The 15049-nt window shown below is 41.3% G+C and overlaps 1 long non-coding RNA gene across 1 annotated transcript in view; it reads left to right on the top strand.

Annotated features, from left to right (window-relative positions):
- The window catches only part of LOC117439638 (uncharacterized), a 31492-nt gene that overhangs the window by 8417 nt on the left and 8026 nt on the right, over positions 1-15049 (top strand). The window contains exon 2 of the long non-coding RNA XR_011642666.1: positions 14696-14809. This is a non-coding gene — a long non-coding RNA (uncharacterized lncRNA). The remainder of the gene's footprint in view (positions 1-14695; positions 14810-15049) is intronic.

Below are 15049 nucleotides of genomic sequence, written 5' to 3'. Positions count from 1 at the left end.
CCATTTCTGGATGGCTGGCTCTGGGTCAAACTCTGCCACTGTGGTGGTGATGTGGCTGACCCTCATGAGTGACCCCAGAGTTTCATTGGTCATCTGGGATTTTCTGGATGTTTTTATGAGGTTCATGAGGGAAAATCCACGCTCCACGGCAGCAGAGGAGGGAGAAAGGGTGACCATCATGTACACCAGAACCAGGACGTCCTTCACATCTGGGTGGTTCTCAGTGAGAAGGTCACTTATGACCTCCTTGGCGGGCTGCCTCTGCCTGTACTTCAGTCTGGCCTTGAGAGCTGGCCACTGTCTAGGGATGTTGGTTACCTCCTCCTCACTGAGAACGGACTCGAAGTGGGTCACCATGTTCATAACCTGAACATCACCATATGTAGCTAGTTGTGCATCTGATCTTGGGACGTTCCTGGGGTCAAGAACATGGAAATCACTGAAAGGGGTATCCTTCAGGAAGGAAAATCTCTTCTCTAGGAACTTCACACAATTCTCCAAGAAGGAATTCTTCACTGTTTCTGGAATACCTGTTCCTTTCAGTGAAGTGATGTGTCCATTGTTCTTACTGTCAAACTTGCCATCCTTGCAGGTTGCCATGTAGGCAGTGTAGACATCACCTCTATTATGCTTAAGGCCTTCCAACTTGATCCTGGCCTCACACAACTTTACATCAACATCAGAAATGAACAGATCATTACTCTGGAATGCCAGACTCACGTTGGCCAACACTTCCAAGACATCTATCATAAAGTGGAGCCCATCAACAAACTTTGCAGACTTCAGTACCTTCAAGTACCCCACACACTTAGCTCCTTCGTCTGTTTTTCTGTTTGAAGCCTCTTCCATGTGTAGGATGACGGAGTTGTAATTTTTTATTACAGCCTTGTATGCCCGGAGTCTTGACGCCATCCACCTAGTGCCACAGGGTGCTGAGAAATAGACAGGATCCTCGTCTATAACGGCTGATATGGCATTCACCTCCCTCCTACGTTTACCAGATCCATAGTAGAATCTGTAGATGGGGTCCACTCCTTTCTCTACGATGTCAATGAAGTCAGTGGCTTTGGTGGCATCTAGGAGCGACAGCTCCAGCTTATGTGGAGCACACCAAATCGAAATGAGTACATGCCCCAACAATTACCGCAACTTCACAATAACTCCTCCCTTGGCACCTTGGTTAACGCTGGCACCATCAAATGTGCAGCCTATTATTTTCTTCTTTATGTCTCCATCTGTTAGGTCGACATGATGTAGTGCCTCGAGGAGAGCTGCCAGAACACCATTAGCATCAGCTGACTTTACAGCCATGATGTCAATGAACTCTGTCGCTGGAAGTCCATCTTTGACATACCTGAAGATAGAAAATAAATAAAGTACATCAATAAAGTGCAATAACATTTTTTTAAATGATTATCTTATATAAACCTTCCCACACCAGTGTTGCCTTCACCTTTTTTTAAGACTAAGAACACTAAAAAGCAACTTCACCTTCATTCGCTTTAAACAATTTATGTATATACTTTACCTGTTAAAAACTTTTAAGTTAACTGAAAATTGAAACTAATAAAATTCATCAATAAAATGATTGTGAATTAATTACTCATAAACAAAAGGCCCTTTTGGAGATAAAATGTAACTTAAATAAGACTTACAAAAGAATTCAAAATAATAATTACCTAACATATACATTCTCCTGTTCTGTCACAGATATATCCGTGGATCCATCTCCCATCAGAGCGAAGAATCTTGAAGCCTTGAGGTCTTCAGAAACTCTGTCCTTCTCGACTTCTGCAATGGCCTGCACAAATGCCTTGCACCCCTTATTGTTCCGGTACTGTGTAGGCATTTTAATGCCATTCTTCTCTTGAAGTTCGATGAGGCCCTCAAATGAACGGAAAGGCAACTTTTGTTTGGCGACATAAAACGCAGTGTTGAACATGGGTTTCAGTTGGTCGTCCATATTTTCTGCCTGCTTCTTGAGAGCCACAAACATTGGCCCTGTGCCTTTCTCTGTGACCTCTTTCCTTTGAATGCAGAGAAGGTGATATTTGCTGGACTCGTGTGACTGAAGTGTCTCAATGCGTTTTGACCCTGTGACACCCTCGTACAGTTTACTGCTGTGGTCAGCAATGGATGGATATTCTCTGCAGACCTCACAGAACATGATGTCGTCCACACATCTTACCCATGGAAACTGGGTTTTCCAAGTCTCAATGAATGCTCTTTTCCTCTTGGGTGTCAGGGCGATGTCACTCTTGGCCTTTTTAGATGGACCAGCCATTGGTGAGATAACGGAACATGGCCTTTTAGCAGAGACTTTCTCGTGACTGGGGGGGCCATCATTCTGCTCACACTCTGGGACTTTCTGAGGACTCGTTTCAGCATGTTCAGGCTGTTGTTCAGACTCCTGTTCTTGCAGACAAATTATAGATTTTTGTCAACATGAATGTTAGGTACTCGTAGACTCCCCACAAACCTTTCTGCATTTTTTGGGGTTTTTTTCTGAAATAATTTGATATGCCCCTTTCAAGCCCCTTGGTACATAAAGAGCCCCTTTCAATCCCCCCCTTTTAAAAGAAAAAAGTATTTTACATAGGTCTACCCCTTTTTTATTATTTTTTTTATTAATTTCTTATTTAATAGTTTTTCATTATTTTTATTTTTATCTTCGATTTTATTTTTGATTTGATGAACCTGTGTGAATCTGTGCTGTCCTGTTTTTCACCCTTACCCTGTTGCTGTTTGAACTAGGCCTACTGAATTTCCCCACAGGGATTGTAAATCGCTTTGGATAAAAGTGTCAGCTAAATGTAATGTAATGGATTAATAAAAGTCCCCTTTCAAGCACTTAATCCACTATTTTCGGACATCATTTATTTCAATTATTTTCCTTGTTAATGTAACACACCATTTTACAACTGTGAGAATGATGTGTACAAACCTTCTTAGAAAAGAAAGAAATCTTTTGTTGCCCTCTTGGGGCCACTAGAACCTTCTTCTTCGCCATCGTATTTTACATTTTCACACAGTTTTACGACACGACGTAAGTGAGTAAAAAAACGTAAAGCGGTTGCAAACAACAACGGCGGACACGGACAATTTGCGAATGAGTTATGCCTTTTGTAAGCTGAATTTATCAATAATTTGTCAATAAATAGCGGCGAAAAACGTCACTTGTCCATTGGACAAGTCAAATCTACTTGTCCAATGTTGTGAATAACCCGTCCCGGACGGTGGGACGTGCACTTTTTCGCACACTGTTAATGATGTGAAATATAAACAACCCTTAAATCAGACTTCAGTTACACCTGAGTAAAATTCAGGGAAGGTGATTGTCAAGTGCCAACAATCAGGAGAGATATTTGATAGTTGGTGCTTGAGAAGACTAAACATGTATCTAGAATTTACATTAATGGAAACGAGTAATAAAGTATATTAATTACTCGTTATTCTCTACTAATAGTTAATTAAAGACTATATATTATGGCTATTTTGCACATCCCTTTCAAGATTTCAAGATTTTAAAGGTTTATTGACATATCATAAACACAACTACGGTGTAGTTATGCAATGAATGAAAAACTTGGGTCACAGGTTCCTCAACAGTGCATTACAAGACATCTATCAATATGTGTGTACCTCCACCATTAAACTGTCATATTCTGCACATTTCTTATTCTATCTACATACATAAGAGTATAATCCATATGTATAATATCAGTTAAAATAAGTGCTTCAACATAGTTAACATTGCAGGAAAGCAATATATTAGACGTTAAGTACTTTGTCAGGCTTAATATTTATCTGTAGATAGATACCCCCAAAGTTTTTTTCTTATTTAAAAGAAGACCTTAATCTGTTATTTAATGTTTAAATAAAGGTTAATTCGTTTTTCTGTTTTGCACCTCCTCCTATTCATATCTTTGTATATCCTGCACTAAACTGTTTTATTGTAGAGATCACTTATAGTATCTTCTTGATTTTTTATATTCTATATTTCTATCACAGACCTTCTACTTTCCCCCTATGAAAGTATATGTACTCTTAATATTTTTTTAATCAAATATAACACATAAAAACAATAATTCAATAACGTGCTTTAACCACTAGGCGGTGCACACAAGGTACACACAGCCATAATAACTTTGTATTATTAGTGTAGGACACTGTATGTACAACATCTGAAGATGTGTAGTTTTATTCATGCTTTCACATAATTTTACAGCATATTGCTATACAAAATGTAATCCAAATCAGTAATATCTTTAAAAACTACAAGTCCTTTTATATCAGCTGTGCACCGTTATGGTGTAAATATAACCTATCTATGAATTATATCAAATGTAAAAGTCAGCCGAATTAGTGTTGATACGGCAAGGAGACGTATTGTGTGAAGAGAAATTGAAGATGTTTTTTAATTGTTGATATATTTATGATCCACGTCAAGTATTCAGTTTCGGCGGCATTTCTTCAGTTTTTCCAAAGGTCTTCTCATCAGGGCCCTATAAATAAAGAACTACGGCAGATCTGTAATATGTAATGCAACCGAACTGTGTATTACAATGACATTATGTGATGACTTTCAAAGAGAAAAGCAAGAGCACTCGGAATTAAGTATTATTTTATTCTTTTAAAATGTTTTCCGGATTTCATATAATATAAACACCAAATCCCAGCATGCTTTGCGGCTAAAACATCCAATCAGCGTAGCTGAGGATCTTGGGTAATCGCTCGAAATGCCTACGTCTGTTTCCGGTTATTTTTATTTTGAAATACAGTTCCTGGCGAACACCAAAAAAGCCCGAGATTATGGAATTAAACCAATAAATAAAAGCAAGGATAATTGTGTGTTATTGGTGAGTAAATAACAGTGTGTTATTTTGAAAAGAATAACAAATTAGAAGGAAAAAAAGATTTTAAAAATACGAGGCTCTGAGACCCATGTATTTTCCTCACAGACGGCAACACTAAAGGTCTAAAATAAAGACCTAAATTAATATTTGGGATGTTCTTGCCTTTAGATTCTCCCAATTAAAGTACAGAGGGTGACTTTGCTGTGAAAAAACACATTTCCACCTAAAAAACGTTAGCATTCATGAAGTAATCTTCGTCATAACTAGCAAACTAAACATCATGTACATGTACTGCACAAATAATCAGAAATAAAAACTCATTACTCGCATAAAATGACATCAAAACGCATTTTAATGCCCAAATGAACCTTAAAATAGGCATTTTCCACCGAGAATAACACGAAGGTCGGCCATCGTTGTTGATCACGTGGTATATGAAGGTCTATGGGACGCCCTGCCCGTAGAAGCCTGACGGTCAAGGGGTCCGATGTCCGCAATGAAGGTCTATGGGACGCCCTGCCCGTAGAAGCCTGACGGGCAAGGGGTACCCTGTACGTAATATAGCAACGGGGAGGGGCCCTGACCGCCCGTCAATATGTGACGGGATGGGAGTGAGAACGTGTTGCTGTCAGACATGTTTTAGATCCCTGCAAACCAAGGGAGCCAACACATCAAACTTGGCTAAGCCCCTCGCCGACCGGCATCCAGAGCTGTTTAAAGAATTTAAAGACAGACAGGTTAGCGAATGTGATAGATAACATAATTACATCATGCTCAAGCCCATGCCCTCAAATCTAAGTCAAACAAGTGTAATTCAGTGCATGACATTAAGATTTTTGGGAGATGGCCCTGTGGGCCGTCTAAGCTAATTTACAGATGGCCCTGAGCCCAATGGAGATTGCCCTGAAAAATATGCGCGGACGTAGTGACACACGAAGGGTTTGGGGGGCCTCCCCCTAGAACATTTTGATTTTTGCAGGTCTTATCTATGCTGTCTGGTGCATTCTCTAGACTGAATTATAAGATGAACCACCACTAGGGATGCACGATAATTATCGGCCCGATAATTATCGGTCCGATATTAGGAATTATGACGTCATCCCGATAAACTCGATACCAGTATTAATAGCCCCGATAATATACAATATATTTTTTGGGTAAAAAAAAAGAAAAAAATACTTCGGTCTGGGTGGATTGGGATGAGGGGCGCTTGTTTTTCACTCGGCTCCTCCCGTTTTGCCAGTACTGTGGTATTAGTGGTTTAGGAAGAGGGGAGTTCTTCACAAATCCAGCGCTCCCTAATACTTCAAACCTGATCAGTCACCTGAAACATCGCCATCGCTACGATGGTGTGTTAAAAGCGTACGAAGACAATAATACAATACAAAGTGTGTGTGTGTGTGTGTGTGTGTGTGTGTGTGTGTGTGTGTGTGTGTGTGTGTGTGTGTGTGTGTGTGTGTGTGTGTGTGTGTGTGTGTGTGTGTGTGTGTGTGTGTGTGTGTGTGTGTGTGTGTGTGTGTGTGTGTGTGTGTGTGTGTGTGTGTGTGTGTGTGTGTGTGTGTGTGTGTGTGTGTGTGTGTGTGTGTGTGTGTGTGTGTGTGTGTGTGTGTGTGTGTGTGTGTGTGTGTGTGTGTGTGTGTGTGCACGCGTTTGAGCTATGTGCAACTCAAGGCATATGCTCGAACCGGAGCTGCCTGGACGCTAGGGCTGTGCAATTAATCGTATTTTAATCGGGATTACGATTATGGCTTGCGACGATTATGAAAACAGCATAATTGACAAAATACGATTATTTTGCTGGGTGCGCTTTCGCCCCTCCCTAAAAGCCCACTCGGCCACGTGGGAGTGACATGTGTTGTGAGTGTTCAGCGCGAGCGAAGATGTCAGAACAAGAGCAGCAACTCGTTAAAAAGAAGGGTAAAACTATTTCCACTATTTGAAAGTACTTTGCCATTACATGTCACATCGCTAAAGATATGTGCACTGTTAGCAACCAGGGCTTTAAGCAACTTGTCAACACGTTGGACAAGCGTTACGCGATGCCGTCTCGGTATTATTTCAGCAGGTCTGCGCTGCCTGCACTATATGACAAATGCCGTGGGGAAGTTGAGAGAGATGTGGCTTCAGCTGACTACTTTGCCACCACAACGGACCTATGGTCTAGCCCAGGGGTGCCCAACCAGTCGATCGTGAGATGTGTCTAAAAATAGAACAACAATATTCAGTTTTATCGTTAATGTCCTGTAACATAATCTTCCTGTGCCAGAATAATGCCCTATCAAAGCTTTGTGATTGGCCGGCGTCACCCCATGTGTCGGGGCGTGGCTGAGGGTCTTTAGTACAGGTGGCAATATTGTCACCTGCCTGCGCTCATCTCTGAAACCAGACCATGTAAACAGGCTGGTGTTTCTTGCAAAAAATCTTTAAGAGATGACATGAGCAGCCCTACCAGCATTTGCCATGATGGCCTAAACATTTTTATTTGGTCTTAAATTGTAGTTCAACATTTATTTCCTGTTACTTCTGGACCATGACGGTTGGCCAGCCTTCAACGTTTAACTGAGTGGAATATGTTGAATATGTTTTACCAACATGTTGGCTATATGTTAAGGAGTTTTCAGTAGGTTGTGACCGTGCGTGCACTGCATCATATTTGATTTAATTTATTTTGGTCTAATTTATTTTTATTTATGATATTAATAATATATGTTTAGTATGGTTTTGGAAGTGCGCTCCAACATATTTGTTGATCTTGTTTATTGGTAAAATATTATTTGTTTTAAAGTTAAATAAATGGTCAATGAATAATCGTCAAAATAATCATGATATCAATTATTGACCCAAATAATCGTGATTATGATTTTTGCCATAATCGCACAGCCCTACTGGACGCTGCAATCATGTTGCTGAGTGTGCTGACTTTTCGTACAATGTCCCACTCAGCGACGTAGCTGTGCACATGCACGTCTGGCCCACCCACAGCCAATCAGCGCTTCATAGCGCAGAACCGGGAAGCCCAGAAGGAAGTGCCACAAACTGCAGTTCATCTAGTGGCCGCCAGGAGATGGATGCAAAAAGGAGCAATTCCCATAGACCCCCATGTTAACATGCCCAACTTTACAGCAGAAATAACTAGGGATGCACGATATTGGGTTTTTGAAACCGATACCGATACCTATAACTTCCTGCTTCTCAAGACCGATACCGATAACCGATAATAAAATAAATGTACGCCACAAATTATTTTAACACATTTTTTTCCTCGGCCGCCTCGTAGTTTCAGAGCGCATGGAGTTTAAAATACCATCTACACGCTGATGCTGACAGCCCCGCTCCTGCCGCCTGCTTGCAGCAGACCACACTTCCACGCTCACCGGCAGGCCATCTGGAGGACCGGGGGGGGGGGGGGGGGGTGGGTGGGTGTGTGTGTGTGTGTGTGTGTGTGTGTGTGTGTGTGTGTGTGTGTGTGTGTGTGTGTGTGTGTGTGTGTGTGTGTGTGTGTGTGTGTGTGTGTGTGTGTGTGTGTGTGTGTGTGTGTGTGTGTGTGTGTGTGTGTGTGTGTGTGTGTGTGTGTGTGTGTGTGTGTGTGTGTGTGTGTGTGTGTGTGTGTGTGTGTGGCCCGAGCGAGCGAGAGAGAGACTTTACGTGCATTGTTGTTGTTAGCATCTGGTGCTAGCTAGCTGCGCTAACGGATATAAGGAGCTGTTTAAATGAAAACAGAGGAGCGACATTTCGCCACAACTGCACCGAGCACTTGACTTTATGCAGGAAGCAGACAGTGGGACATTGTACGAGAAGTCAGCACACTCAGCTCGGATACATGAACATGATTGCAGCTTCCAGGCAGCTCCGGTTCGAGCATATGCCTTCAGTTGCACATAGCTCCAACGCGCGCGCGCGCACACACACACACACACACACACACACACACACACACACACACACACACACACACACACACTAGGGGTGCAACAACTAATCGACTTAATCGATTAAAATCGATTACCAAATTAGTTGCCAACTAATTCAGTCGTCGATTCGTTGGTGACGTCATCACGTGCGTTTTACGCGCCGTTAAGCTACAACGTTATTGGTACTGGGGACATTTAAAAAATATATGTCATGTATTATTGATACAAAAACATTATATCGCAGTCTTAGTGTGGCCAGCTCGTTTCTAATATGCAAAAAGACAAACAAATGCGTCTATGATGTATTTTCGATCAGACGAGATCTCTCTCCCTGGTCTGTGTGGGAGGGGGCGGGGCAGTTTACACACACGCGGCTGCTACATGCAGCAACACACTGCGTGCGGAGATGGCGGAGAGAACGCCGCTCCGAGGTGTTGTTAAACTTTACCCGTCTCGATGCTCGTTGCCAAAAGTGCAATAAGAGTTTAGCATGTAAGGGCGGTAACACGATCAATCTATCTAAATATTTAGCAAAAGTGCTCCACATTCAGACGGAGGAATGCACCGGGTTCGACTGTCTTTCTAGCAGCTCTGTAGCCCCGTCCACAAGTAACGTTTTCACGTCAGGTGTTATGTATGCTAGCAGCAACACACGCAGTTAACTACATTATACAAACATGGGTTAATGATTAGAGGTAACCGAGTTATTTAGTTTGTTAAAGTTTCAGCTATTCTGTTTACAGTTCTGTCATCACATTATTTATTATTTGCTAAAACACTGTTGTTTCTTTTGATGTGAAATATTATTTATTTAATTTAAATGAAAAGCCATGTTCATTTTGTAAACAATTTGTTTAGTTAATTTAATAATATGTATTTTTTAATCAAGTATTCATCTTTATTGTCTTCATTGTTAGTTTTCACATGCCTAAAACAACCTCAAGCTAAATCTAAAAGTTGATGGCTAAATAAGAGCGCTTGAGAAATTGTGCAAGGCGTAATAGTCCGAATAGTCGATTAATCGTTTCATTAATCGATAGATTAATCGACTATCAAATTAGTCGTTTGTTGCAGCCCTAACACACACACACACACACACACTTTGTATTGTATTATTGTCTTCGTACGCTTCGATGGCGATGTTTCAGGTGACTGATCAGGTTAGGGAGCGCTGGATTTGTGAAGAACTCCCCTCTTCCTAAACCACTAATACCACAGTACTGGCAAAACGGGAGGAGCCGAGTGAAAAACAAGCGCCCCTCATCCCAATCCACCCACACCGCAGTATTTTTTTCTTTTTTTTTACCCAAAAAATATATTGTATATTATCGGGGCTATTAATACTGGTATCGGGCCGATAATTATCGTGCATCCCTAGAAATAAACATGTTTCTAGCCTGGATCCAATAAAACTTATTCTGGATATAGATTCCACCTTCATGACAATGGAATAGGGAGTGCATTTTTTTACCGTGAGTTTTTATAGTAAGTAAAGTAACTTTTGCCGTGAGTGAATGAAAGTATTATTTCTTCTTGAGGTCTGCAGTTTAGCGTGTACACATTTGCTGAATATGAAAACACTCAGTGTGTGACCACTGTGCGACTGTCAAGGATAAACAACCTGTGCCCCCGATATATGTTGTATGTATTATTGCTACACAAACATTACATTGAAGTTTAAGTGTCGCCAACTCCGTTTAAGGGGGGGCGGGGCAGTTTACACACACGCAGCTGCGACATGCAGCAACACACACACACGGAGGAGATGGCGGAGAGAACGCGCTCCGAGGTGTGGTTAAACTATAGCCGTGTCGATGTGGACAATACTCGTTACCAAACGTGGAATAAGAGTTTAGCATGTAAGGGCGGTACCACGAGCAATGTGTCTAAACATTTAGCAAAAGTGCTCCACATCCAGACGGAGGAATGCACCGGGTTCCACTGTCTTTCTAGTAGCTCTGTAGCCCCGTCCACGAGGAACGTTTCCACGTCAGGTGTTATGTATGCTAGCAGCAACACACCGAGTTAACTACATTATACAAACATGGGTTAATGATTAGAGGTAACTGAGTTATTTATTTTGTTAAAGTTTCAGCTATTCTGTTTACAGTTCTGTCATCACATTATTTAATACGATTTGTTAAAACATTGTTGTTTCTTTTGATGTGAAATATTATGGATTTAATTTAAATAAAAAGCAATGTTAGTTTTGTTCACAATTTGTTTAGTTAGCTTAGTTTACCTTATTTTTTTCTCCAAAAGAACCGATAAAAGTAATGTTAAAGGACCGGATCGATAAGACATAGCCATAGACATACTTTATTGTCATTTCAACAAGACACAGAGTGTACTGTTAAAGCGACATGTCGTTGTACTGGCTGCAGGAACAGGACAATATTAAAAACTTGCTAAAATTGTACATATAAATAAATAATAGTGACGTGGTGCAGATAAAATTAAAGATAAAGTGTGCGTTTAAAATATAAAGACTTACTATACATATAAATAAGATAGACATACTATATAACAAATATGTGCTCTTTACACAGCGTAATGTAATCTTTATGTTACTGGTCTACTTGCTGTTCAGCAGTCTGATGGCTTGGGGGAAAAAGTATTGCAGAATCTGGCTGTTCTGCTCTTAATGCTGCGGAACCTCTTGCCGGAGGGCAGCAGGGAGAACAGAGCATGGTGAGGACGAGTGGGGTCTTTAAAAATGTTCTGGGCTTTTGTCAGGCAGCGTTTCTGAGCGGTGTCTCTGATGGGAGGGAGAGAAACTCCGATGATCTTCTCTGCTGTCCTGACCACTCTCTGCAGAGACTTCCAGTCTTTGGCGTTGCAGTCTCTCGACCAGATGGAGATGCCACTGGTCAGCACGCTCTCTATGGTTCCTCTGTAGAACGTGGTGAGGATGGGAGGGGGGAGCTGTGCAGGAAGTGTAGGCGCTGCTGTGCCTTCTTAAATAGTGATGTAGTGTGAGTGGACCAGGTCAGACTGCTTGTGTTATGCACCCCCAGGAACTTGGTGCTGTCTGTAGTCTTCACTGCTGTGCCGTTGATGTGGAGTGGTGGGTGACAGTGCTTTTTGTTCCTGAAATCGACAATGATCTCTTTTGTTTTATCGACATTCAGGATCAGGTTGTTGGTGTTACACCAGTCTGTCAGATGTTTCACCTCCTCCCTGTAGGCCTGTTCGTTGTTGTCCTTGATGAGTCCCACCACTGTTGTATCGTCCGCGTACTTTACGATGTGGTTGGTACTGAACCTGGAGCATAAGCATAAGCGCTATCGATAAAAATAATAGTACCGTTAAAGCCTTAACGATACCCATCCCTATGTGGATGTCAGTTTTACACACATTCTGAGGCCGCCGTGCCTATGTTTTTTGTTTTCACTGCTAATTTATGCTTATGTTCTATTAGTGCATTAAAAAATCATTAATGAAGTTTCAGCTCAGACCCCACGCTTAATATGTCTCCCCCTGGCCCACCTACATTTCTCCAGGCCCACCCACACAATAATTCCTGGCTACGCCACTGGTCCCACTGTCTGGCTTCCTGCATAAAGTCAAGTGCTCGGCGCAGTTGTGGCGAAATGTCGCTCCTCTGTTTTCATTTAAACAGCTCCATATATCCGTTAGCGCAGCTAGCTAGCACGAGATGCTAACAACAACAATGCACGTAAGGTCTCTCGCTCGCTCGGACCACACATACACACACCCTCCCGGTCCTCCAGATGGCCAGTCGGTGCCTGCCGGTGAGCGTGGAAGTGTGGTCTGCCACAAGCGGGCGGCAGGAGCGGGGCTGTCACCATCAGCTTGTAGATGGTATTTTAAACTCGATGCGCTCTGAAACTACGGGGCGGCCAAGGTAAACAAATACACATGCGTTAATCGCGTTAAAATAATTAGTTGTATTTTTTTTTATTATCGGTATCGGTCTTGAGAAGCAGGAAGTTATCGGTATCGGTTTCAAAAAACCAATATTGTGCATCCCTAACCACCACAATATTATATCGTACAATTTCAATTTTATTCTTCATTTCACTTGTTTGTTTGTTCTTGTTTGTTTGCTCGCTTGCATGCCCTGCATAGCTATAAGAAATACTTAAGTTGTTGGTCAAGACACTTCCCATCTGATGAAGGCAAATGCCTTCCCAGATGTAAAAAAGTAGAACACATTTACATTCAGTTATAACTGCCAAAACAAACATTATTTACACTATTATGGCCCCTGTTAAAAATATTTGTAATGTTATCTACTGTAAGTTGGTCGAACGAATGCCTCCTCATCCGGAAGCTGACCGAGCAGACCCGAGCAGCAGTCGAGAGGAGCCGAGCGCATCTGCGAAGCACACAAAATGGGACGTCAGAGTTACCGTTAGCCGGCAAATCTAAATCTCTTCGGTCAAAATGTCCGGTCAAAATAATTTCCCTTTAGCCCAATACCGCTTCAGTTGCACCACTTATGTGACAGACAAGAAAGTATGTGACAGACAAGAATAGTCAACTCTAATGTCTAACACTTAATGTGGAGAAAGAGATGTCCTGTGTGGGTTGATTGTGCGTTGATCTGTTGGTAATGCCTCGGGGTTCCGGTGGGCATGTAAACAAATGCATAATGCTGCGCTATACTTTGTGACCTCATCCATTTGCATAGCGACACTTATTGTTTAGGTGTCTTTTAATAAGCAGGTAGTCATATCATTAGCTAATTAGCTGATCGATATGGACATAAACGTGAGTGAAGTCTAATCTGACGGGAGAGAGAGATCAGCTGCTGCTGACGAGTCGACACGCAGCTCTGCATGATCACATGCAGCGGTGAGCGGACAAAACACACTTCAGGTTAGAATATCACACGTAGCTATTTTAATTACCTCTCAAACTACCTAAACTAGTTATAGATATGTTTAGTTTTACTGTTGGGTCACTCATTACTGGATCCGCGAGCTGCATGATACTGGCATAATAGATTGCCCGATCGGGCAACCAGCAGGTGAGGCTTCATTGCCCGAGCTAAATACTAGATGGCCCCGGGCCATCGGGCAGCCCTTAATGTCGAGCCCTGGTAATTTATTTTGTGAAAAACGAACGTTTTCGTAATTTGACGAGGCATTTAATGGCAATGTTAACTGTCTAATATGGCTATTTTTTTAGCTAACTTACCAATGTGGCTAACATCGGCAATATACATTGTGTCAATAATTATTTATATTACTGTACAATTACATTTTAATAAAATCTAAAGTTAACTATCAAAGAAATCACATAAACTCAAATGTAAAGAAGAGACCATGTTATAAGAAAACACTACAATTTTATTGATCATGAAAATAATAAAAGAAAAATAATCGGAATCGCAATTCTTGACTTGGTATCGAAACCAAAATGTTGGTATCGTGACAACACTAGTATCCAGTATTATAATGTTTTGATTTTAATAAGTACTGTAACTTGGAGTACTTTTGAGTACCGTACTTTTCGGACTATAAGCCGCGACTTTTTCCCCCATTTTTTTTGTACAGCTAACAGCCACTAGGGGACCTCCTAAATCTATGAATTTTACAGGTAAAATTAACCACCTTTAACGCTATGGGCTCTATGACCGGTCCGCGCCCGCCACCTTTAAGCGGCGGGCTCCAGCAGGAAAAGCTGGAGGCCGGAAAAGAGTGAGACAGGTAGCGCGCCAAAGTAAAAGTGGAACCGAGAGACAGAACGAGAGCAAGACAGACGGACAATTTAGCTGCTGCGGCTTATATGCAGGTGCGCTTTATAGTCCGAAAAATACGGTATATGTTGTTGCCAAAACTTCCAACTTGTAACAGAGTGTTTCTAAATTGTAATTGTACAACTTTTACAAAATAAATTATGAATACTTCCGTCACCACTGTTAAACATGTTTTTAAATGTTCTTTTCATCCATGGTAGCACTGTACCAGAAGAGTCTCGTTGCTGTCTGGAGGATGACCACATAGGAAGCAGACATTCAGTGTGGGCTAGAAAACTTGGAAGAGCTTTTATTCAAGATTAATGTCTTACAAGGTATGTAGCAAGATGAAATCTATATAAATTTGCTGCAAGTAGCATTGTGTTTTTTGAAAAGTTGGTATTAATTTAGTGTAAATTAAATAAATTAAATAAAAATATGACATACTATTAAAATATCTGCAATATGTCCAACATATTCAAATTTTAAATGCACAGTTATAAGATTAATCAATATACAGTAGCCACTAAACATGCTGCTTGGCAATCACTTTTATCTAAAGAAAGAAAAGAAAA

This window comes from Pseudochaenichthys georgianus, chromosome 24 (assembly GCF_902827115.2).
Source record: "Pseudochaenichthys georgianus chromosome 24, fPseGeo1.2, whole genome shotgun sequence".
Lineage (NCBI taxonomy): Eukaryota > Metazoa > Chordata > Actinopteri > Perciformes > Channichthyidae > Pseudochaenichthys > Pseudochaenichthys georgianus.
Note: the sequence above shows the minus strand (reverse complement) of the source record. Positions and strands in the feature narration are given on the sequence as shown.